The sequence below is a fragment of the Moschus berezovskii genome, chromosome 19, assembly GCF_049115385.1.
Source record: "Moschus berezovskii isolate FMDL1 chromosome 19, NW_MosBer_1.0, whole genome shotgun sequence".
NCBI classification, from domain to species: domain Eukaryota; kingdom Metazoa; phylum Chordata; class Mammalia; order Artiodactyla; family Moschidae; genus Moschus; species Moschus berezovskii.
In genome coordinates, this window is record NC_142478.1 from 18,616,169 (window position 1) to 18,639,448 (window position 23,280).

The 23,280-nt window shown below is 41.1% G+C and overlaps 1 protein-coding gene and 1 pseudogene across 4 annotated transcripts in view; one reads left to right on the forward strand and one right to left on the reverse strand.

Moving 5' to 3' along the window:
• The window catches only part of INPP4B (inositol polyphosphate-4-phosphatase type II B), an 894,316-nt gene that overhangs the window by 535,803 nt on the left and 335,233 nt on the right, over positions 1-23,280 (forward strand). The gene's annotated exons all lie outside the window — the stretch shown is intronic.
• Positions 18,320-18,974, reverse strand: LOC129542377 (large ribosomal subunit protein uL1 pseudogene; annotated as a pseudogene).

Genomic DNA, 23,280 nt, shown 5'->3' on the forward strand with positions numbered 1-23,280 from the left:
CTCTCTATCCATCCATCTGTTGATGGACATTTGGGTTGCTTCCCTGTCTTGGCTATAGTAAACAGTGCTGCTATGAGCATTCAGTTCAGTTCAGTCACTCAGTCGTGTCCGACTCTGCGACTGTATAGACTGCAGCACGCCAGGCCTCCCTGTCCATCACCAACTCCCAGAATTTACTCAAACTCATGTCTATTGAGTCAGTGGTGCCATCCAACCATCTCATCCTCTGTCGTCCCCTTCTCCTCCCGTCTTCAATCTTTCCCAGTATCAGAGTCTTTTCAAATGAATCAGTTCTTTGCATCAGGTGGCCTGAGTATTGGAGTTTCAGCTTCAGCATCAGTTCTTCCAGTGAACATTCAGGACTGATTTCCTTTAGGATGGACTGGCTAGATCTCCTTGCAGTCGAACGGACTCTCAGGAGTCTTCTCCAAGACCACAGTTCAAAAGCATCAATTCTTTGGTGCTCAGGTTTCTTTATAGTCCAACTCTAACATCCATACATGACTACTGAAAAAACCATAGCCTTGACTAGATAGACCTTTGTGGGCAAAGTAATGTCTCTGCTTTTTAATATGCTGTCTAGGTTGGTCATAAATTTTCTTCCAAGGAGTAATTGAACATTGGGGTGCGTGTATCTTTTCAAATTAAAGTTTTCTCTGGATATATGCCGAGGAATGGGATTGCAGTATCATATGGTAACTATTTTTAGTTTTTTAAGGAACCTTCATACTGTTTTCCATAGTGGCTGTACCAATTTGCATTGTCACCAACAGTGTAGGAGGATTCCCTTTTCTCCACACAGAGAGTAGGCTGTTCAACAGTGGAAAACAAACTACCACCCAAGTTCCTCAGTTTTGCATCTCACAATAATTTTCTTTCTATGGCTTATCGTATCTAAGAGCATAGGAAATAACTCTGATTATGGTGATAATAGTCTGTCCTACAACAGATTAGTTTCATTTTTAGAGTGTATTGTGTATCTTAAAAGAAGAATAACTTTTATTTCTGTCTTACATTTAAGAGAATAAACATATTATGGTTAGATAGTAGTGATCATGGCTTGATTTTTTTGTACAACTTTTTTTAACAATATTGAGTTCAGGAATATTTGAAATTATTCAAGCATAAAATTCTTAGTTTGTCTATTTTTAAACCATAGCTGAAAATAAAGAAGTGATGTGTGATTCCACGGTGGTGAGGTAAGGGGATCAAAAATGTGAGGTTTATACATGACAATTCTTGATATTATATTCAGATAGAGTGATTACTGTTTTTCCTTTTTTCTCACAAAATTTTCCACTTCAAAGAGTGTTTTGTGGCTGTATAATAAATCTTTATAAAATATTTTCATGCATTATTAATACTGAAAAATGGCCTATGTTTTATATTTTCAGTGAAATATAATATTCCTATGCCTTTGCCAGAAGATGGAAAAGCTGATCCAGAAGATTCTCCTTGTGTCTAAATTACTCTTTCATTTTAAGTTATTTGCTATGACAGTAGTATGACTTTCCTCTCTTAGAGGACCATTTAGTGCTAAGCTACTATAACAAAGTAGATCTTTCTTCCTAACGACCTAACTTACAAAGACAGTTCAACAGGCAACATGAAAAATAGCATCCCTTTTATATCATCTTTCTTTTTTCTCCTCCTTTGGAAAGTGATTCACGAATGTTTCTTTTATCACTATATATGAGATGCTGTTATTCTCTGAGGAGAAAATGGGGGAAAAAAGGCATGTTGAGAAAGGGCTCTCTTCTGTGATGTCAAAGTTTCTGTCGAAATTAGTGTCTCATGCTGGCAATGGACCCAAGTTAGTTTATTTCAACTCATTATAAATAAAGGGCTATTGCTGTAACAATCTTGATGACCAGACAGCGTATGTAGCAGAAACTGATAAAGAGCCAAATGTGGTGGAAATTTGGAAAAGAAGTAAGAAATCCAGAGGAGTGTAAAAAGCCCAGGAAAATAACATCTGCTCTGTGTTCCTCATTGGTGCTGGCAAGGCTGAGCTGTAAACATTAGCTTCCCCAAAGCAGTAGCCTCCAGCTCCCTGCACTGAGCTGGCTGTGAAGTGCATGAATTCACTCTTTCTTCCCACAGAACAGCCCTTGGGAGGAGGTGCTCACTGAATTTGACAGGGGGAATTCTTAAGACAGAGAAGGCTTTGCTCTGCTAACCATCTGTGGCTATAGAACGGAGGACTCTTGCTTCAAATTGTTCACTGGGGATATTTTAAACAATCATCGCCCACTTCTGGTTGGCCACCCTGGAGCTATGTTACTTGAAATTAATGTGTTGTCAAACTCATATTAAGAATGACATTCCTACATTTCCTTATATCCCAGACTTGCACTTGTCCATTGTAATGGTGAAAAAAAGAGAATAGACAAAAGGCTTTCTACATCCTGATTTTGAGTGTTTCCATGATCATCTGTGTCGAAATGGAATTAGAAGGCAGGGCAGGTGACTGGTACTGGGGCTCCAGACTTAACTGGATTTGGGTCCACAAATGATTGGTGAATGATTATTCCTCAAAATATTCCAGAAGAAAAAGATTCTGCTTAAACAATGTGAAAATAGAAGTGACTGAAAGGAAGATGCCTTCAGTTCAGTTGATCACTTGTGTCTGACTCTTTGCGACCACATGGACTGCAACATACCAGGCTTCCCTGTACATCACGAACTCCCTGAGCTTGCTCAAATTTATGTCCATCGAGTCAGTGATGCCATCCAACCATCTCATCCTCTGTCGTCCCCTTCTCCTCCTGCCATCAATCTTTCCCAGCATCAGGGTCTTTTCAAATGAGTCAGCTCTTCGCATCAGGTGGCCAGAGTGTTGGAGTTTCAGCTTGAGCATCATTTCTTCCAATGAATATTCAGGACTGATTTCCTTTAGGGTTGACTGATTGGATCTCCGTGCAGTTCAAGGAACTCTCAAGAGTCTTCTCCAACACCACAGTTCAAAAGCATCAATTCTTCAGTGCTCAGCTTTCTTTATAGTCCAACTCTCACATCCATGCATGACTACTGGAAAAACAATGGCTTTGACTAGACAGACCTTTGTTGGCAAAGTAATGTTTCTGCTTTTTAATATGCTGTCTAGGTTGGTCATAACATTTCTTCCAAGGAGCAAGCATTGTTTAATTTCGTGGCTGCAGTCACCATCTGTGGTAATTTTGGAGCCCCCAAAAATAAAGTCTGATACTGTTTCCCCATCTATTTGCCATGAAGTGATGGGACCAGATGTCACGATCTTAGTTTTCTGAATGTTGAGTTTTAAGCCAACTTTTTCACTGTCCTCTTTCACTTTCATCAAGAGGCTCTTTAGTTCCTCTTCACTTTCTGCCATAAAGATGATGTCATCTACATATCTGAGATTATTGATATTTCTCCTGGCAATCTTGATTCCAGGTTATGCATCATCCAGCCCAGTGTTTCTCACGATGTACTCACATATAAGTTAAATAAGCAGGGTGACAATATACAGCCTTGACGTACTCCTTTTTCCTATTTGGGACCAGTCTGTTCCATGTCTGGTTCTAACTGTTGCTTCCTGACCTGAATACAGATTTCTCAAGAGGCAGGTCAGATGGTCTGGTATTCTCAACTCTTGAAGAATTTTCCACAGTTTGTTGTGATCCAAGCATAGTCAATAAAGCAGAAGTAGATGTTTTTCAGGAACTCTCTTGCTTTTTCTATGATCCAGTGGATCAGGCAATTTGATCTCTGGTCCCTCTGCCTTTTCTAAATCCAACTTGAATATCTGGAGGTTCACAGTTCATGCACTGTTGAAGCCTGACTTGGAGATTCTTTAGCATTAATTTGCTGACCTGTGAGATGAGGGCAGTTGTGTGGTAGTTTGAACATTCTTTGGCATTGCCTTTCTTTGGGATTGGGATGAAAACTGACCTTTTCCAGTCCTGTGGCCACTGCTGAGTTTTCTAAATTTGCTGGCATACTGAGGGCAGCACTTTCACAGCATCATCTTTTAGGATTTGAAATAGCTCAACTGTAATTCCATCACCTCCACTAGCCTTGTTCATAGTGATGCTTCCTAAGGCCCACTTGTCTCCACATTCCAGGATGTCTGGCTCTAGGTGAGTGATCACACCATCGTGGTTATCTGGGTCATGAAGATCTTTTTTTGTATAGTTCTTCTGTATTCTTGCCACCTCTTCTTAATATCTTCTGCTTCTGTTAGGTCATACCATTTCTGTCCTTTATTGTGCCCGCCTTTGCATGAAATATTCCTTGGTATCTTGAATTTTCTTGAAGATATCTCTAGTCTTTCCCATTCTGTTGTTTTACTCTGTTTCTTTGCATTAATCACTGTGGAAGGCTTTCTTATCTCTCCTTGCTATTCTTTGAAACTCTACATTCAGATGGGTATATCTTTCCTTTTCTCCTTTGCCTTTTGCTTCTCTTCTTTTCCCTGGTGGGCTTCCCTGGTGGCTCAGATGGTAAAGAGTCTGCCTGCAATGCGGGAAACCCAGGTTTGATCTCTGGGTTGGGGAGATCCCCTGGAGAAGGAAATGGCAACCCACACCAGTACTCTTGCCTGGAAAATCCCATGGACAGAGGACCCTGGTAGACTATAGTCCATGGGGTTGCAAGGAGTCAGACATGACTGAATGACTTCACTTTATTTTTCTTTCTTTTTTTCCTCTCTTCTTTTCTCAGCTATTTGTAAGGCCTCCTGAGACAACCATTTTGCCTTTTTGCATTTCTTTTTCTTGGGGATGGTCATGATTACTGCCTCCTCTACAATGTCAGGAACCTCTGTCCATAGTTTTTCAGGCACTCCTTCAGATCTAATCCCTTGCATCTATTTGTCACTTCCACTGTGTAATCGTTAAGGATTTGATTTAGGTCATACCTGAATGGTCTAGTGGTTTTCCCTACTTTCTTTAAGTCTGAATTTGGCAATAAGGAGTTTATGATCTGAACCACAGTCAGCTCCTGGTCTTATTTTCGTTAACTGTATAGAGCTTCTCCATCTTTGGCTGCAAAAAATATAATTTATCTGATTTCTGTATTGACTGTCTGGTGATGTCCATGTGTAGAGTTCTCTTGTGTTGTTGGAAGAGGGTGCTTGTTATGACCAGTGCGTTCTCTTGGCAAAACTCTGTTAGCCTTTACCCTGCTTCATTTTGTACTCCAAGGCCACATTTACCTGTTACTCCAGGTATCTCTTGACTTCCTACTTTTGCATTCCAGTCCCCTGTGATGAAAAGGACATCTTTTTGGGGTGTTAGTTTTAGAAGGTCTTATAGGTCTTCATAGAACGGTTCAACTTTAGCTTCCTCAGCATTACTGGTCTGGGCATAGACTTGGATTACTGTGATATTGAATGGTTTGCCTTGGAAGTGGACAGAGATCATTGTTTTTGAGATTGCACCTAAGTACTGCATTTTGGACTCTTTTGTTGACTCAGGGCTACTCCATTTCTTCTAAGGGATTCTTGCCCACAGTAGTAGATATAATGGTCACTTGAATTAATTTCGCCCATTCCAGTCTATTTTAGTTCACTGATTCCTAAAATGTCAACGTTCACTCTTGCCATCTCCTGTTTGACCACTTCCAATTTAACTTGATACATGGACCTAACATTCCAGGTTCCTATGCAATATTGTTCTTTACAGCATAGGACTTTATTTCCATCACCAGTCACATCCACAACTGGACATTGTTTTCAGTTTGGTTCTGTCTCTTCATTCTTTCTCGAGTTATTTCTCCACTCTTCTGCAGTAGCATACTGGGTACCTATCGACCTGGGGAGTCCATCTTTCAGTGTCATGTCTTTTTGCCTTTCGTACTGTTCATGGGGTTCTCAAGGCAAGAATACTGAAGTGGTTTGCCATTCCCTTCTCCAGTGGACTGCATTTTGTCAGAACTCTCCACCTTGACCCGTCTGTCTTGGGTGGCCCTGCGAGGCATGGCTCATAGTTTCATTGCGTTAGACCAGGCTGTGGTCCATGTGATTAGATTGGTTAGTTTTCTGTGATTGTGGTTTTCATTCTCTCTGCCCTCTGATGGAGAAGGATAAGAGGTATATGGAAACTTCCTGATGGAAGAAACTTGGTGGGGGACTGAAGATGCCTTGCTGCTGCTGCTGCTGAGTCACTTCAGTCGTGTCCGACTCTATGTGACCCCATAGACGGAAGCCCACCAATGCCTTAGCTTCATTTAAATGGCAAAGGTCAACCCATCTCTTATTCCCTCTTGAGGTAATGGTGGAACAATTGACTCAGAGGCTAATGGGAACAAAGGGTCCTCCTTGGTGACCTTTTTGCAAGTGCAGTGTTGGGATGGGAATCTTTGCAGTGCCCCCTCCTCACATCTAAAACCCTTGCCCCATCCCACCCCATTCATAAGAAGGTCTTCGGGATGAAAGAATATTGTTCACGAGATGGACCACATAGTTTACCTTATGGAGGTACACTTTGTCCAGATGTGTGGACATGTGTGTATATGCCCAGTCACTCAGTTGTGTCCTACTCCCTGTGACCTTATGGACTGTAGCCCACCGTGCTACTCCCTCCGTGGGATTTTTCAGGCAAGAATACTGGAGCAGGTTGCCATTTTCTCCTCCAGGGGATCTTCCCCACCCAGGAATTGAACCCGCATCTCCTCCACTGGCAGATGGATTCTTTACCACTGAGTCACATGGGTACATATGCAGCCACATAGTGAAGCTGTGATTCTGTTTTATAATCATACAATAGAGTTTATGGATGGTCTGGTTGAGATGTGCTGTCATGTTTTGGACAATTGTAGTTTCCTGATTCTTCCTTCCTTTCTCCTCACAGTTCAGGAAATTGCTGTGATTTAGGATGGGAATATTTAACTTCTGGGTGCAAGTATGGTGACCCTTGCTACCCTTGAGAGGAGATTGTCCCCTTTTTCTGAACCACTTCTGCTCTTAGACATGTACCTAGATCTAGAAAAAAAATATTCTCCTAGTGCACTCTCCCCATCTCATAAATGCCTTCCTACTTCATTTTTAGTCTCTTATATTCTGATATCAAAGAGGTCTCAGGAGAAATGTCACATGGAAATGATTTGTTCAGATATTTTAATTAATGACTTACTTTTAATAATGTTTTTTATTGAATTTGAATTTTTTCATTGTGATTTTTCCACTTGGAAAATTAAGCAAAAATATTAGCATCATTGCTAATTTAGTTGGGAGTGAATAAATTAATTTCACTGTGAATTTTTTTGACCCCTGAGACTGGTGCTCAAACCAGTATTGACTTGGCATGCTCCAACCTGCCTTTTGTGTTTCAGCCTTGATGCAGTACTGCTAGTGCTTTGTAATGATAAGGACTCCACTTTCCCCTCTGACCACTGGTCAGTAGTAGTCAGGTAATTAGAGTGTATATAGCACTTTCCTCTGAAAAACTAATACACACTAGTCCTGAATCTCTAAGACTCCCTGTGTTACCCCTATTAAGCTGCTAGGTAAAGCATATTTGTCCTGGTGGCTGACACAAGATAAATATTCAATAGATATTTGTTGAATATCTTTGGAAAGTTGAAATTAAAGTGACATCAATTATTTCATTCAAACTTAAGCGCCCATTTACTTAATTTGAAAAATGTATTTTTTACCATATGAACTCACAATGGAATGGCATTAAACATAATGAAATCAAAAGTCATTACTCATTTTTTCCCTCCTATTTTAAAGATCTAGGCATTTCTAGACCACACATTGGATTACAGAGAGGTTGCTTCAACATTCTTAGAAGGGGCCGTAGCTCCACCAAGAGAAATGAGTAGTTAAAGCAGCTACAGATAGCTCTTAAGCTTGCTGCGTGTGTGTGCTCAGTTGCTCCAGTCGTGTCTGACTCTTTTCGACCCAATGGACTATAGCCTGCCAGATTGCTCTGTCCACTGGACTCTCAAGGCAAGAATACTGGAGTGGGTTGCCATGCCCTTCTCCAGGCACCACCTTTTATGTCATTTCAAGTGGGGAGGAACTTGGCGGAACTTGCTTTGCCTCTCAGAATGTCATTATTCAGCACTTTTACACTAATGCTACTACTCAGCATTACAGCTTTAATGTTAAAAAGTATTTAGTCCAGCTTAAAACATATATTTCAATAATGTAGATAGTGTTGGCTTGAATTATTTAATATTTGTCTTAATTTGGTATTTTTTTGCTGAGTTTCTAGAACCATAATTCCATTTTGGGAAATTTATTTTGCTAGAAAGCTCCCAAGCTCTCTGTTTTACTTGTTAATATTATTTACTAGCTTTTTTTTTTTTTTTAATACTATTGAGTTGTTTTCTGTTCTTGACCTTTTTTACACTGTTTTGTTATCATTTTTCATCCAAATATCTCTTACTTCCTTTGTTTATTTGATTGGGAGTTTGGTTTATGAAAAAGACTTTTATCATTTTCCACTTCATCAATATGTCACTTTTCTTTCTAGTCTCATTTTGGCTTCTTGTCTCATGCTATTTAATGTTTGAGGATATTTGCCTTTTGGATTCCTTCTGTAAGCCTTCTCACTTCCAGAGTCTCTTTAAATTATGGAATAATAGAGGGCAAGAGTCTAAAAGAAAACAAGTGAAATGAAATAAAGCGAATGACCAATTTATCTTGGAGTTCTAATGCTTAGATTTACTTGGGAAGCCCACAGGGCAGATCCATCTTCTCTTCTTGGAAAGGAACAAGCGTGTGTTATTTATGTGTTAGTTCATAAATTCCTAAGCTGCAGAGACAGTGTCTATTTAAATTACATCCGCAGCTCAGCACTACAGAAGGTGATGATAACGTTGTCCGATAAATTAGAGCTACTGCTGTTAGTGCCTTTCTACAAGCCCATTTCCTCTTCGCTGTGACTGTATCTGCATGACTCAACTGCAACTGGGTGTTTACATTAGCAAACTGAGATGGGCAGCTGAGATGAAAACCACTTAGCCCAAACTGCCCATAGTCACATAACAGAAAATGAAAGATCTAGAAGCCATTTTCCCAAAGGTTCCCTGCCTAAGCTGCTTCCCAGGCGGCTCCATGATAAAGAATCCACCTACCAATATAGAAGACGCAGAAGTGGGCTCAATCCCTGGGTCAGGAAGATCCCCTGGAGGAGAAAATGGTAGCCCACTTCAGTATTCTTGCCTGGAGAATTCCATGGACAGAGGAGTCTGGTGGGTTACAGTCCATGCGGTCGCAAAAAGCTGACATGACTGAGTGACTGGAATATGCACACATCCCTTTCTAAGCTAGGTATACACTAAGAAGATGAAATATTACCAACAGTAGGGAAAATGGACAACTGTAAGCTCTAAATCTATGGCAACATAAGCCCTCTGTTTCCTTTAATTATTCTGGTTCTTTTGGTCATTGTTAAATCAAACATATATTACTGTGACTCTGTTTTCTTTTGAAGACCACCAGAAGTTATGGGACCTGGACAATTGAAGCTTGACTTGAATTAAATGAATGATATGCCTCTGCTCAGATTCTACATTTTTTGAACTAATATGGCTCTGGTTCATGTGTCAGTGTACCACCAAGTACTCACATGTAGTGTTCCCAGCCCAAAATGCCATGCACGAGGAGTGGTGTAACCACATGCCCTTATTCACTCTTGGCATTTGATAGGCTCCTGTCACAGCTCTATGACTGTATGGTGTATGTGTTTCTCTACATTTTTTCCTTGTCATTATTTTGTAAATGCTTTATTTTTCAACAATATTTCCCCCCGACTCTGGCTTTTTTTAAAAGTCAGGGAATAATTCTATAACAGTGAATTTTGATCCTCCTTATCAAAAAATGCCTTCTTTTTCTAGAGGTCTGTCACCTGTCGTGTGCCTTGTAATAGAATCTAATTAGTTATGAGTGCATCTGCTACTCTGTAAATGTTTCTGCCTCTACTCCCAAATAATATTATGACTCTGCAATGCATATATGCCGCCATAAAAATTGTTTTATTGTGCACATTTCCCCAAATATAAGTGAGTTAGGTGCACTTAAACGTTATTAACTTGTGAATTTAAGACTTCATAGAAATAAGCAGAACCAAGCAGTTAGCTTGGCTAAGAAGAGCTTATAAAGCACTTCTGTATGAATCAAATGAGAGAAGGAAATGACAGACACCAAGAGAACGTTTAATTTCAAACACTCCACCTAGAGTAACTGTTGTTCTGTACTAACCAAGTGACACAAAATGGCAGGAAAAAAAAATTGAAATTGAACTTTGGCCACCTCATGCGACGAGTTGACTCACTGGAAAAGAGTCTGATGCTAGGAGGGTTAGGAGTGGGAGAAGATGGGGACGACAGAGAATGAGATGGCTGGATGGCATCACTGACTCGATGGACATGAGTTTGGGTGAACTCCGGGAGTTGGTGATGGACAGGGAGGCCTGGCCTGCTGTGATTCATGGGGTTGCGGAGAGTCGGACATGACTGAGCGACTGAACTGAACTGAACTGAACTTACATCTTTATATTTTAAAGAAAAGCAATCAACATCTTAAGTAATACGAACATTTATCATATTGTCAAACAAAGCTCTGCCCTTGTTTCTTGAGTGTGTTGCTGGAAATGGAGATGAAGTTCTTGATCTGTCTGATATATATATTTTTCCATTGATGTAAATTTGCACCTTGCAGAAGCTGTATGCTCATACAAAGTTACTTGGGAACAGATATGATGGAAATAGGAAAACTTGATACATCTACATTTCCTATTCTGATGCCACCCTTCCAGTGGCTAAACCTTGTAACTTGGGTAAAGGACCTATACAACTCTTTATATAAAATATACATTATATAAAGGTTTGTATGTTTGCATACACACATACACATATACACACAAATTTTCATAAACACACACACATTTATTTTTTCCCTCCCTCTTAGCTTACCTGTTTTGCAGCCTGGGTCTGGCTAGAGTATATTACTATTAAAGAGAGTAACGTTCTCTCCATCTGCAAAGTTTTTTTTCCTTATTTCTGTGATTATTTCTCTTTAAATGACTGCTACTGCTGCTGCTGCTGCTGTCACTGCAGTCGTGTCCTACTGTGCAAACCCGTGGATGGCAGCCCACCAGGCTCCCCCGTCCCTGGGATTCTCTAGGCAAGAGCACTGGAGTGGGTTGCCATCTCCTTCTTCAGCACATGAAAGTGAAAAGTGAAAGTGAAGCCGCTCAGTCGTGTCCGACTCTTAGCGATCCCATGGACTGCAGTCCACCAGGCTGCTATTCTTTACAAATCAGTGGCTATTTTAGAGAATGTGAGTGGACTAAAACTAAATGATAAGCATTATAAGAAAGGTAAGCAGATACACTCAATATTAAGAATGGCTAAATGCAGACATCTTGGAAGCATTGGAAATCTCACTGTTAATAATTAAGTTGCAGCTTATTACTTAGCAAAACTGATACTCAATGAGCTATCTAGGACCAGAAACGCAATAATAATACTTATAATTTTATGTTAAATGTGTATACTGCCTTGCTGTTTCCAGTGTGTTTTCACTTGTTTTATTGCTTCTGAGCCCTAATCAAAGGAAAAAGGAAATGTTTTTACTCTCTTTCTCAGGTGGCACTAGTGGCAAGCAACCCGTCTGCCAATGCAGGAGACAAAAGAGACCCGGGTTCAATCCCTGGGTTGGGAAGATGCCCTGGAGAAGGAAATGGCAGCCCACTCCAGTACTCTTGCCTGGAGAATCCAATGGACAGAGGAGCCTGGCAGGCCACAGTCCCAGGGGTCACAAAGAGTGGGACAGACTGAAGCAAGTAGCACTTAGCACTGGAGATAAATGGTCAGAGAGATTAAGTAGTTTGACTGTATTTGCAGTTAATTTGTGGCTAAGCTATCAGTAATAACTAAGGAACTTAACATTCCAATTGATAAGGAGACAAGTAGATCAGAATATAGGATAAATAAAAGTAAGCATAAAGGCCTTTGGGGTGGTTTGGAGCTATTAGTCATTTTTCTATCCAATCAGCTGGGAACTCTGATTATGAAATTCATATTTTAAAAAACAGGCAAAATTCCAATTCCCTAGTTTAGTTAAAAACCAATTTATGTTAGTTTGATTTATTACAAGCTTTCAGATATCTAAGCCTTCACAGGGGTAGGGATTTACGTAAACTCAGAAGCAAAGATTGCTCTTCAGTTCAGTTCAGTTCAGTTCAGTCGCTCAGTCGTGTCCGACTCTCCGCGACCCCATGAATCACAGCACGCCAGGCCTCCCTGTCCATCACCAACTCCCGGAGTTCACTCAAACTCATGTCCACAGAGTCGGTGATGGCATCCAGCCATCTCATTCTCCATCGTTCCCTTCTCCTCCCGCCCCCAACCTTTCCTAGCATCAGACTCTTTTCCAGTGAGTCAACTCGTCTCATGAAGTGGCCAGAGTATTGCAGTTTCAGCTTTAGCATCAGTCCTTTCAATGAACACCCAGGATTGATCTCCTTCAGAATGGACTGGTTGGATCTCCTTGCAGTCCAAGGGACTCTCAAGCGTCTTCTCCAGCACCACAGTTCAAAAGCATCAATTCTTCGGCGATCAGCTTTCTTTACAGTCCAACTCTCACATCCATACTTGGCCACTGGAAAAACCATAAGATTACTCTTAGAATCCATTAAATAAATGTCCTATTTCTATCTTTCCCTTCATCTCTAGAACATCACGATCTTTGTCATGACAATAAGAAATGCATCCCTTAGAATGGGCTCTGCAGTCTACTCAGTTCTTGAGATCCCTGGTTAATTTACTAGTTAGGATATCAATTTTGGTGTCACCTGTTTGGTGATATTGGAAAGCATCCTCTTATTCAACAGGTGTAAAATTGTTTTACATCAGCTTCTATGCTTTTTACATTCAAATTTCTTCTAATTCAGAATTATGAGCTGACAGGATTGGAATGAACTCTGTCATCTTACTGATGATTTTTCTTCTAATGAAATCGAGGGATGGATGCAATTTTGCACTTTTAAGTTAATGACGTTTGTTTGTACTTGACACACTTAAAGTACTAGTCACTCTTAGCTTCACATTTCTCTACTAATTACAGGGTTTCTATCAAAATTTTTATGACAGTATTCCCTTATAAAAATGGTATATAGAACCTTTGGAGTGAGATGACTATTCCAGTTTTAAAAGCATCCACAAAATTAATAATCCATTCAGTGGTGGTACTTGCTTTTTATTGATAATTAAAATGATCTGAAATGAAAATGAGAGTAATAAATAAAGCTCAGTGTCAGAGATCAAGGTAGTAAGCAACATAGTTCAGACTGCCATTAAAAAACATGAATGCTTTTTCGGCACAATTTCTCTATACAAAGTGCAGTCTGTTTTGAAATTATTCTGTATTATGAAAATATTCATAGTCCTATAAAAATTTCCTTGTAATTTTATTTCAACCCCTTTTGCAAATGTATGACAATTCTTGTATTTTGGCAGAAGAGGCAGCTGTGTTTTTCATGCACCTTAAGCTGTTATAAACATCCCTACCCTTAGAATGGATTCCTTGATCCTCTGCGTACATAGCTACCAAGAGAAATCAAGTACCTAAGAGTTGAAAGAGGTAGGGAGGGCTTGCAGGAATAAAGGGAGGTGCTCAAGACCAATCTCTGCTGTTTCTCAGTTTTCTTTACTGCTGTTCTAGAAATCAGGTGTAATAAAATTAAATCTGTCAGATTTTTGGTTAATCAGTACTCTCACCTCTTCCTAAGGCCTCTTCTGGTATTCACTCTTCTGAGATTTAACTTTCTAGGATACTGGTAGTAATAATGGTACTACAGATTTTTGAGAGCTTTCCATGAATGAGTTCAAGTGTGTGTTGCAAACAGAATTGCATTTAACGATCACAGCTACTCTGGAAGGTTCTGTCATTTGTATTTTACATGTAAGGGATCTGAGGATTAGAAAAGTGTGTGACAAATCATCACGAATTTGGCACCTTCAAATGATACATGTTTATCTTTATTGTTCAGTCACTCAATCGTGTCTGATTCTGCAACCCCATGAACTGCAGCACACCAGGCTCCCCTGCCCACCATCTCCCGGAGCTCGCTCAAACTCATGTCCATTGAGTTGGTGATGCCATCCAACCATCCCCTTTTGTTCCCTTCTCCTCTTGCCTTTAATCTTTCCCAGCATCACGGTCTTTTCCAGTGAGTTGACTCTTCGCATAAGGTGGCCAAAGTATTGTAGCTTCAGCATCTGTTCTAATTAATATTCAGGATTGATTTTCTTTAGGATTGACTGGTTGGATATCCTTGATGTCCAAGGAACTCTCAAGAGTCTTATCCAACACCACAGTTCAAAAGCAGAAATTCTTCAGCACTCAGCCTTCTTTATACTCCAACTCTCACATCTATGCATGGCTATTGGAAAAACCACAACTTTGACTACATGAACCTTTGTCGGCAGATAGAGTCTGCTAAAAAAGTATGCTATGTAACGTACTGTAGTCATAGGATGACATCTTAATTGCCTCTGTCATGTAATATAACAATCTTAAGAGTGACATTCTGGCACCTTTGCTATATTCTAGATTAGAAGCAAGTCACAGGTCTTGTCTACTCTCAAGGCAAGGGGATTATAAAAGAGACGAACACCAGGGATCAGAGATCATGAGGGGCGCATTGAGGTCTGTCTACCACATTAAGTAGATTAACCAGGTCACACAGCTGCTAGGATTCAGAACTAGATGTTATTGATTTTAATGTCCATGCATTAACTACCATATTTTCCCATCTACATAAGATCCAAAGGAATTAAAGCACAACTGTATATCATTATGGTCTGCATGTACTTGATGAATACTGTCATTAATTAATTATTGATATATTGTTAATTAATATCAATATTGTCTGTGCATGATTAGTTTTTAAAAGAATTACTTAAGTGATCTATTTTCCACATTTGGAGACATTTGCAATACTGTCTATCCCTTAACATTAATCTATCCCTTAAAATTAAATATGTGTATGATTTAGCATACCTATTTAGAACAATAAATATAGTGTTGAATAAATACCAAATAGCATCAACATAAAGACAGCAATTATTGCTTTCAAAAATTAATGAGTGGGGTCAAGGGAGATTTTCTAATGAAATAAGTGTATTTATATATTCACTAGTAAGCACAGTGGAACCTGTGTAGTATCTTTCTATATAAAAGGTGTAACTTAGTTTTTATTAAACTCTTTCTGTAAAGTGGTGAATGCATTATGAATTGTGCTTTTAGCTCCTAAAGTATGATGTTGTAACTGTGAAGTTTTCGCTGTCTAGGTATTTTTTAGGACTAGAAATGAATAAGAAAAAGAGCTGCAGTTCTTTTTTTCTCCAGATGATATTTAAAGACCTGTTAGAAAAAAATTCCTTCAGGATTTGATGCCAGCTTTAGGGGACCTTCCGATTACTTCCTGTTTAGTTGCATTGATAGCTAAGAGAGGAGAAAGATAGAGCCCGAGGTCCCTCTACACTGGCTTCTGGAGAGAAGGACCCTATATGGGTTTGTGCTTTTATAAGGAAGGGGAAGATCCTTCCTTTTTAAGTAGTGGCTGCCTCTCTTATCCTGGAGAAGACAATGGCAACCCACTCCAGTACTCTTGCCTGGAAAATCCCATGGACAGAGGAGCCTGGTAGGCTGCAGTCCATGGGGTCTCTATGAGTTGGACATGACTGAGCGAGTTCACTTTCACTTTTCACTTTCATCCATCAGAGAAGGAAATGGCAACCCACTCCAGCGTTCTTGCCTGGAGAATCCCAGGGACGGTGGAGCCTGGTGGGCTGCCGTCTATGGGGTCGCACAGAGTCGGACACGACTAAAGCAACTTAGCAGCAGCAGCAGCAGCAGCCTCTCTTATCCAGTGTTTTCTCTGTTACCTGTTACAGCATCCAGTAACTTGGGAAATAAGAGACCTTTAGACTAAGCCTCCCTGTCTTGTTTCTATGGAATTTAGACTGCCTTCACTGTGTGAGAACCGGAGGGAAAAGGCCCTGCTCTACTCCCATCTCTACCAGATACTGCTGTTGCTGCTGCTAAGTCACTTCAGTCGTGTTCGACTCTGTGTGAGCCCATAGACGGAAGCCCACCAGGCTCCCCTGTCCCTGGGATTCTCCAGGCAAGAACACTGAAGTGGGTTGCCATTTCCTTCTCCAATGTGTGAAAGTGAAAAGTGAAAGTGAAGTCGCTCAGTCGTGTCCGACCCTTAGCGACCCCATGGACCTACCAGATACTGCAGCTTACAAATTTCCAGTTAGTAATTTCAGTTAAGAAAATCTCTCTTCTCTCTGATGTGCTTTTTGTGCTATTAAATATATTCTGGTTTAAGAAACTTTATTTTTTTTCCAAATTTTTATTGGAGTAGAGTTGATTCACAATGTTGTAGTTTCTGCTGTACAGCAAAGTGAATTAGTCACACATCCATCCACTCTTTTTTAGATTATTTTCCCATACAGGTCATTACAGAGTAGAGTTTCCTGTGCTATACAGTAAGTTCTTATTAGTTATCTATTTTATATATAGCAGTGTATATATAAAAAGACTCTCATGTCTAAAGTACATAAATAATAAGGCTTTTCCTTCAGAGGACAGCTTTGTAGCTGCAAAATAAAAATATTTTTTGTAGCATCCTGAGGTATTTCTTCATGTCGCTAATTATGATTTGTTCCCTTTTTACAGTTAAATAGTTGCTTTTTTTCATTTGCCTGAACAACGACTAACAGGAACAAAAGTCTTTGTTATTTAATATGATATCAAAGCATGAGAAAATAAGAAACCTGTGCAGTGGGGAGTAGATAAGCATCAATAAAGGTGCCTTTTTTCTTTAGGGAAAAGTGAAAAAAAGAGAAAAGAGGAAAAAAAAAAACTGAATGAAGTTCAGGGAAAGGGATTTAAAAAATACAAAACCGTAAGAAAAAAGTACTCTGAATGAAACCAGGAAGCATGGAGGTCACTTGAAACATAATTCACTTTCCTGCACTAAAATAATGTCCCCTTTCAGTTTCCAAGTGTGGAGGTGAGAATGAATGAGGTAAGCATGAGGCTTCAAGAATTGTTGTGTGAGGGAAGTGCTTTTCACCAGACCTGTGAATGCTGTTCAGCTGGCAGGTAATGATTGGAGTCTACCACCTAGTCCTGGTTAAAACAACCCATCGTCCAAGGGGAAGAGTAATTCTGTTCGTTGTTATTTATTACATTCCCAGGGCCCAACATAATTTTTATGTTCCTTGACTCTTCCGTTAGCTCCATAGAAAACAGTACTCATGCCTGTACTCATGCGTAAGCTCGTCCTTTAGATGGGAACCCAGGAAAGCATCATTTTCAGGACTCCACCTCAATACTTCGTTTTGTTTCTCTTTTGTGCACATAAGCATGGCTATTAAGTCTGTATCAGTCCCAGTCCCAGTAGAAAACAGATGGCACTCGCAATTTAGGATAATTCCAGTAGGGTTTATTTACAGAGAGACTGTTTGCGAAGTGGAACCTGAAAAGAGTCGTGTGGTAACATGGTTGAATAATGGTAGAGCTGTTATCATTGCTGGGCCTGAAAGAAAGGAGGAGGGAACAGTTTCCAGAAAACAGTAAGAGAGACTTGGGTAGAGAGGGCCATGTCGAGCAGAAAATATAGCATAATCTAAAAGTTGAGGATTATGTTTTAGTCAGTGGACATTCTGAGGACTTCAAGTCCAGGACTCAACATCTCATATAACTCTGAGAGTCTGTTCTAAAGAGGCAAGGGGAAGCCAGGATATATATAAGAATTTTGCAACAAAGACCAGAGGTGCTAAGTCACTTCAGTCATGTCCGACTCTTTGTGACCCCATGGACTGTAGCCCACCAGGCCATGGGATTCTCCAGACAAGAATATTGGAATTGGTTGCCATGCCCTCCTCCAGGGGATCTTCCTGACCCAGGGATCATATCCACATCTCTTAGGGGGTCTGCCTGCATTGGCAGGCAGGTTCTTTACCATTAGCGCCATCTGGAAAGTACTAAAGACCAGATATAAGTGAATACAAGTGAAGTCGCTCATTCATGTCTGACTCTTTGCAACCCCTAGCCTACCAGGCTCCTCCGTCCATGGAATTTTCCAGGCAAGATTATTGGAGTGGGTTGCCATTTCCTTCTCCAGAGTATCTTCCCAACCAGGGATTGAACCTGGGTCTTCTGCATTGCAGGCAGATGTTTAACCATCTGAGCTACCAGGGAAGCCCAAAGACCAGATAGTTGAAATCAAAAGATTATTGTTAATTAAAGAAAACCTTATATCTCAAGTTAAGGAATTTAGCCTTTGTTTGTTTGTTTGTTTAGTATGATTTATTAAGCTGTGCCTTAGTACAGATGCTGTGGCTTGCCCATGGTGCTGTTAATGTACAAGGCCCTGACATTCTGCCAATTTTTCTTGAGCAATGACACCAGGAAGTTGACAGCTAAGTGGATGTTGTACACAAGCTCATCATCTGTCATCTTCACGTGGCCAACAGCCACTGCCAGACACAGCGCCTTCTTCATCTGGAACTTGATCGTGGACTTCATCAACTTTGGCCACCATGTTCTCATTGTGGGTCAGCAAGAAAGGGAACTTGCCAGCCTTGTTCAGGCCTGGGCCCAGGATTCGGGGGATCTGCTTGATCAGAGACTCTGAAGCCAAAAAGGCATCATATTTCTTGGCCAGCTTCTTGACCAGTTTCTTATTCTTGTTGAGTTTCTTTAGCACCTTGATGTCCATGTGGGGGATATCCACAGCCTTGGCCTCATCACATTGCTGCTGGTCCCGCAAGACACACACCGAGAACTTGGGGCAGGGAGTGGACTTAAGCCTGACTGTGCCTGAGGCTTCTGAGGGTCATAGTTCTTCAGGCTGATCTGAAGCTCCCACCATCTCCAAAAACTTTCTGCACTTGCGCTGGTTCCCCTGCAGGACTTCCCGCACCCCCTCGTAGAGGGTGTCGTGGGAGACTTTGCTGCTCATGGTTCCCTACACCGCGATAACCGGAAAAGAGCAGCCTTTTTTAATAGAAGGAAATGGCAACCCACTCCAGTATTCTTGCCTGGAAAATCCCATGGACGGAGGAGCCTGGTGGGCTACAGTCCATGGGGTGGCAAAGAGTCGGACACAACTAAGCGACTTCACTCTTTTCACTCATGTATGGAAAGATACACGTGAGTCTGGACTCGCTGGAATCATTCTTTCCTTATGGACCTCTCACCTGGGGCCAGTGTCCTGCTTTTCTCTGCCCTGAGCCCCTCAGGGCTCACCCTTTGGGCAGCTGTAATGCGTTCTGTGTTTACTGATAATGTTCTCCTGATTAGAAAGAATTCAGAGACAGATGTGTGTGGGGGGACAAATGTATACCTATGCATGATCCGTGTTCATGTATGGCAGAAATCAACACAATATTGTAAAGCAATTATCCTCCAATTAAAAATAAATAAATTAGAAAAAAGACACAGAAGGTGGTTACAAAGGAAAAAAAAAAGAAAGTAAAGTGAGAATTTATTTAAACAAGAATATGATCTCAGAGCAAGAATAGGCAGGCAGGTGAGGAGCTCTGCCCTGTGTTTCTTTGGCAAGCCAAGCCAGTTATGAGGGGCATAATGACGGGTGGAACATTCACTGGAGAAGGAGGAGTTTGGGGGTCCTTTTCCCTGATTTTCATCCCAGCTCCATTTTCCCAAGAGGAGGAGGGATTTTTGTCTATATTTAGCTTAGATCAGCAGTGTCATAGCTTAGGTGCTCAACAGATACTTCTCATCTTCAAGGTTAATTTTATTGTAATGAGAGCATAATAAGCAACAGGTTACATTCAAATACAGGAAACTCTAGTCTTTTCCCACCTTTCTTTGTTTGCTTCCAGGACACTTATGACCCAGAAGGTGTGATTTCTTGTCAGTCAGGAGGTTCCTGCTCTTGTCTGCCCTTGCACCCCTGCTGTTTACAAGATGCATGAGTTCTTACCACTTGGCCCCTGCCCCCAGTTCTTTGCTCACACCTAGCTACCTACTTGCTGTAACATAAATAAATGCCTGTAATTGGCAGGCAGTATTTTTCATTTGCAGCCAGTTTGGTCAAGGAACATGGCCACCAAAAGTTACCTTGCAGAAAGAAAAGGTTTAGTTGCTCAGTCATGTCTGACTGTTTTCAGCTCCATGGACTATAGCCCACGAGGCTCCTCTGTCCATGGAACTCTTCAGGCAAAAATACTGGAGTGGGTTGCCATTTGCTTCTTCAGGGGATCTTCCCAACCCAGGGATCGAACCTGGTCTCCTGCATCGCAGGTGGATTCTTTACTGTCTGAGCCACCAGGGAAGCCCTTGAAATAGCAGGCTTTCTTTAATTAACAGTGATCTTTTGATTTCAACTATCTGGTCTTTAGGGCTTTCCAGGTGGCACTAGTGGTAAAGAACCTGCCTGCCAATGCAGGCAGACATAAAAGATTGCAAGTATGATCCCTGGGTCCTGAAGATCCCCTGTAGGAGGGCACGGCAATCCACTCCAGTATTCTTGTCTGGAGAATCCCATGGACAGAGGAGCCTGCCAGGCTAAGGTCCGTGGAGTCTCAAAGAGTTGACACGACTGAAGTGACTTAGCATGTCTGGTCTTTGTACTGTCTGAGCCACCAGGGAAGCCGCTTTCCTTGGAAAGGAAACTAAGGGTAAGTAATCCTCGCCTCCTTTTCCCCTCTGGGCCCTCCAGTCTGCTTCCAGGGCCCCCCACCATGAGAATCCAGCTGGAGGACAAAGAAGCCCCTAGATGTGTTCCAGAGCTCAGCCCCCAGGGGCAGGTGGGAAAGGTTGGAAGAATAAACAGGACCTGGCGCATTTGGTACAAATTCCAGCATATGGAAATTAGGAAATGATAACAGTATAAATTAATAGCAAATAGTTAGTACTTTTGAGGCTTTGAAAGCCTTACTTTATGAAAGCCTTACTTTTCTGATTTTGAAAGGTGGGAAAAATAACTCACTCATTAGTAGGGCCTATATCAAGGCAAAGAAGCAAATTTCTATATGCAGGCAGGTTATTTATTTTTCAAAGTTGTCCTTGTTATAAACTCCTCACACAGCTGGATGGTAATCTGTCATGTGTCACTTAATCAACTGGATTTTTTAAACGTAAGTGATTGTTAGATATAGGTCAGTATCGACATATCAGGTTCTGTGACAGGGAAGGTTTCCGACACGTATGGAGAGTCTTGAAAATATCTGCAAAGCGGCTGACACAGGCAATTTTAGGATGAGATAGTTGAAAACAGGTAAGTAAGTGCTGACAGATCATTTCCAGAATACAAAATTGGAGATAATGATATTGGATACGTTCTGGAGATGCCTTTTAAAGTTGTATGGTTATATACATCTTTTTCCTCTTCTTGTCATAGTGCTTTCAAATATGAACATTTAAGAGAGTCAGGTGGAACAGCTGCCATAAAAAGGGTGAAAGATAAGTTATAGAGGAGAGAAAACATAAATATATATTACAAAGGATTAAAAACCAATATATATATATGTATGTATGTATGTATGTCGGAGAAGGCAATGGCAAGCCACTCCGGTACTATTGCCTAGAAAATCCCATGGATGGAGGAGCCTGGTAGGCTGCAGTCCGTGGGGTCGCTAAGGGTCGGACACGACTGAGCGACTTCACTTTCACTTTTCACTTTCACACATTGGAGAAGGAAATGGCAACCCACTCCAGTGTTTTTGCCTGGAGAATCCCAGGGACGGGGGAGCCTGGTGGGCTTCCGTCTATGGGGTCACACAGAGTCGGACACGACTGAAGTGACTTAGCAGCAGTAGCAGTAGCAGCATGTATGTATGTATATAAAGGACATCTAGTTTAGTCCAGTTCAGTCACTCATCGTGTCTAACAATTTGCGACCCCATGGACTGCAGCACACCAGTCCTCCCTGTCCATCACCAGCTCCTGGAATTCACTCAAACTCATGTCCATTGAGTCAGTGATGCCATCCAACCGTCTCATCCTCTGTCGTCCCTTTTTCTTCCTACCGTCAACCTTTCCCAGCATCAGGGTCTTTTCAAATCAGTCAGTTCTTCGCATCAGGTGGCCAGAGTGTTGGAGTTTCAGCTTCAGCATCAGTCCTTCCAATGAATATTCACCACTGATTTCCTTTAGGATGGACTGGTTGGATCTTCTTGCAGTCCAAGGGACTCTCAAGAGTCTTCTCCAAGAACACAATTCAAAAGCATCACTTCTTCAGCGCTCAGCTTTCTTTATAGTCCAACTTTCACATCTATACATGACTACTGGGAAAATCATAGCTTTGACTAGACAGACCTTTGTTGGCAAAGTAGTGTCTCTGCTTTTTAATATGCTGTCTAGGTTGGTCATAACTTTCCTTCCAAGGAGCAAGGGTCTTAAAATTTCATGGCTGCAGTCACCATCTGCAGTGATTTTGGAGCCCAAAAAATAAAGTCTGTCACTGTTTCCACTGTTTCTCCATCTATTTCCCATGAAGTGATGTGACCAGATGCCATGATCTTAGTTTTCTGAATGTTGAGTTTTAAGCCAACTTTTTCACTGTCCTCTTTCACTTTCATTAAGAGGCTCTTTAGTTCCTCTTCACTTTCTGCCATAAGGGTGGTGTCATCTGCATATCTGAGGTTATTGATATTTCTCCCGGCAATTTTGATTCCAGGTTATGTATCATCCAGCCCAGTGTTTCTCATGATGTACTCTGCATAGAAGTTAAATAAGCAGAGTGACAATATCAGGCCTTGATGTACTCCTTTCCTGATTTGGAACCAGTCTGTTGTTGCATGTCCGGTTCTAACTGTTGTTTCTTGACCTGCATACAGATTTTTCGAGAGGCAGGTCAGGTGGTCTGGTATTCCCATCTCTTGAAGAATTTTCCACAGTTTGTTGTGATTTACACAGTCAAAGGCTTTGGCATAGTCAATAAAGCCGAAGTAAATGTTTTTCAGGAACTCTCTTGCTTTTTTGATGATCCAACGGATGTTGGGAATTTGATCTCTGGTTCCTCTGCCTTTACTAAATCCAGCTTGAACATCTGGAAGTTCACGGTTCATGTATTTTTAAGGCCTGGTTTGGAGAATTTTCACATTACTAGCGTGTGAAATGAGTGCAAATGTGCAGTAGTCTGAACATTCTTTGGCATTGCCTTTCTTTGGGATTGGGATGAAAACTGACCTTTTCCAGTCCTTTGGCCACTGCCGAGTTTTCCAGATTTGCTGGCATATTGAGTGCAGCACTTTCACAGCATCATCTTTTAGGATTTGAAGTAGCTAAACTGGAATTCTGTCACCTCCACTAGC